The 3,374-nt window shown below is 35.9% G+C and overlaps 1 non-coding gene across 1 annotated transcript; it reads right to left on the bottom strand.

Moving 5' to 3' along the window:
- Positions 1-3,058: 3,058 nt before the first annotated feature.
- TRNAC-GCA (transfer RNA cysteine (anticodon GCA)) lies at positions 3,059-3,130 on the bottom strand. Its single transcript has one exon. It is a non-coding gene; the product is annotated as a tRNA-Cys (tRNA).
- Between the last annotated feature and the right edge of the window lie 244 nt (positions 3,131-3,374).

Below are 3,374 nucleotides of genomic sequence, written 5' to 3' on the forward strand. Positions count from 1 at the left end.
TATTATTGGTTTCCACTACAGTTTTATAACATTCATATGAGCTTCCAATGGACTATTTCAAACTGATAATATCACCAGTAGAACTTGGGTGAATGTAAAACACAGCTTGTATCATATGAAGTAATCCTAAACAGCTTAATGATGTTTATTCTATGTTTCAGGTGATGATCAGGAGTATTTCAAATGTAGAAATGTGTTGCTCATTACATCAAATGCTAAGATTGTAAATGTTTTTTTCTATTGGATAAAACAGTTGAACAAGGGGGCACCCAGATTTGAACTAGGGACCTCTTGATCTGCAGTCAAATGCTCTACCACTGAGCTGTACTCCCAGTTCTGAAAAGTTCACCTTTATTAATTCAGTAATATGTACAAAGTGCAAGCAACATGCAATCACCATCAAAGCAATGCATTTTCAGCCACCAAACCCTCCTTATAAGTATATGGGGTGCAAAGGATGTCCTTTATCTGCCTTGGTAAAATACAGTGAGGTTTCCATTGCAAGAATTCATACATTCGTATCACATGTAGATCTTGGAACATGGAAAAAAAATCTTTTGTCAAATGCACAAATTCTGCAAAATGTAACTGCTTCTCTACTGCAGTTTGTTGATTTTGTGCTAAGCGCATAGTTAAACCCAATTGTTCATTGTTTTGTATATGAAATGATGATATATCCTATCGTTTCTTACAGTGCATTGGGTTGAAAAACATTTTAACAGGATCTATTGAAGAGGGTATATGGTTATGAAACAGGGACTTCTTGAAAAGCACTCCTACGCTCTACCACTGACATAAACCCTAGAATGCTGAAAACTGCCCTTTTTTAAAAAGGTGATAGAGTGGGTGACTGTATGGAACTTGTAGAACTAATGACATCAGTGCACTTCTGGTCAGCTGTACAAATTAATACATTTCATTAAGGGCATATTATTGGTTTCCACCACCGTTTTATAACATTCATATGAGCTTCCAATGGACTATTTCAAACTAATCATATCACCAATAGAACTTGGGTGAATGTAAAACACAGCTTGTATCATATGAAGAAATCCTAAACAGCTTAATGGTGTTTACCCAAGTTTCAGGTGATGATCAGGAGTATTTCAAATGTAGAAATGTGTTGCTCAATACATCAAATGCTAAGATTGTAAATGTTTTTTTCTACAGGTAAAACAGTAGGACAAGGGGGCATCCAGATTCGAACTAGGGACCTTTTGATCTACAGTGAAATGCTCCACCCCTGAGCTATACCCCCATTTCTGAAATGATCACCTTTATTTATTCAGTAATATGTACAAAGTGGAAGCAACATGCAATCACCATCAAAGCAATGCATGTTCAGCCACCAAACCCTCCTTATAAGTATCAGGGGTGCGAAGGATGTCCTTTATCTGCCTTGGTAAAATACAGTGAGGTTTCCATTGCAAGAATTCATACATTTCGTATCATATGTAGATCTTGGAACATGGAAAAAAAATCTTTTGTCAAATGCACAGATTCTGCAAAATGTAACTGCTTCTCTACTGCAGTTTGTTGATCTTGTGCTAAGAGCATAGTTAAACCCAATTGTTCATTGTTTTGTATATGCAATGATGATATATCCTATTGTTTCTTACTGTACATTGGGTTGAAAAACATTTTAACAGTATCTATTGAAGAGGGTATATGGTTATGAAACAGGGACTTCTTGAACTACACTCCTACGCTCTACCACTGACATAAACCCTTCAATGTTGAAAACTGCCCTTTTTTAAAAAGGTGATAGAGTGGGTGACTCTATGGAACATGTAGAACTAATGACATCAGTGCACTTCTGGTCAGCTGTACAAATTAATACATTTCATTAAGGGCACATTATTGGTTTCCACCACAGTTTTCATATGAGCTTCCAATGGACCATTTCAAACTGATCATATCACCAGTAGAACTTGGGTGAATGTAAAACACAGCGTGTATCATATGAAGAAATCCTAAACAGCTTAATGGTGTTTACCCTATGTTTCAGGTGATGATCAGGAGATTTTCAAATGTAGAAAAGTGTTGCTCATTACATAAAATGCTAAGATTGTAAATGTTTACTTCAATTTATTTAATTGATAAATATTTCTACAGGTAAAACAGTTGGACAAGGGGGCACCCAGATTTGAAGTAGGGACCTATTGATCTGCAGTGAAATGCTCTACCCCTGAGCTATAACCCCATTTCTGAAATGTTCCCCTTTATTTATTCAGTAATATGTACAAAGTGGAAGCAACATGCAATCACCATCAAAGCAATTCATTTTCAGCCACCAAACCTTCATTATAAGTATATGGGGTACAAAAGATGTCCTTTATCTGCCTTGGTAAAATACAGTGATGTTTCCATTGCATTAATTCATACATTTCGTATCACATGTAGATCTTGGAACATGGAAAAAAAATGTTTGTCAAATGCACACATTCTGCAAAACGTAACTGTTTCTCTACTGCATTTTGTTGATCTTGTGCTAAGAGCATAGTTAAACCCAATTGTTCATTGTTTTGTATATGAAATGATGATATATCTTATTGTTTCTTACAGTGCATTGGGTTGAAAAACATTTTAACAGGATCTATTGAAGAGGGTATATGGTTATGAAACAGGGACTTCTTGAACTACACTCCTACGCTCTACCACTGACATAAACCCTTCAATGTTGAAAACTGCCCTTTTTTAAAAAGGTGATAGAGTGGGTGACTGTATGGAACTTGTAGAACTAATGACATCAGTGCACTTCTGGTCATCTGTACAAATTAATACATTTCATTAAGAGCATTTTATTGGTTTCCACCACAGTTTTATAACATTCATATGAGCTTCCAATGGACTATTTCAAACTGATAATATCACCAGTAGAACTTGGGTGAATGTAAAACACAGCTTGTATCATATGAGGAAATCCTAAACAGTTTCATGGTGTTTACCCTATGTTTAAGGAGATGATCAGGAGTATTTCAAATGTAGAAATGTGTTGCTCATTACATAAAATGCTAAGATTGTAAATGTTTTTTTCTACAGGTAAAACAGTTGAACAAGGGGGCACCCAGATTTGAACCAGGGACCTCTTGATCTGCAGTCAAATGCTCTACCACTGAGCTATACTCCCAGTTCTGAAAATTTCCCCTTATTAATTCAGTAATATGTACAAAGTGCAAGCAACATGCAATCACCATCAAAGCAATGCATTTTCAGCCACCAAACCCTCCTTATAAGTATATGGGGTGCGAAGGATGTCCTTTATCTACCTTGGTAAAATACAGTGAGGTTTCCATTGCAAGAATTCATACATTTCGTATCACATGTAGATCTTGGAAATTGGAAAAAAAACCTTTTGTCAAATGCACAAATTC

The sequence above is a fragment of the Ambystoma mexicanum genome, unplaced genomic scaffold (assembly GCF_040938575.1).
Source record: "Ambystoma mexicanum isolate Mex_15411 unplaced genomic scaffold, UKY_AmexF1_1 Mex_scaf84, whole genome shotgun sequence".
In the NCBI taxonomy this organism is placed as follows: Eukaryota; Metazoa; Chordata; class Amphibia; order Caudata; family Ambystomatidae; genus Ambystoma; species Ambystoma mexicanum.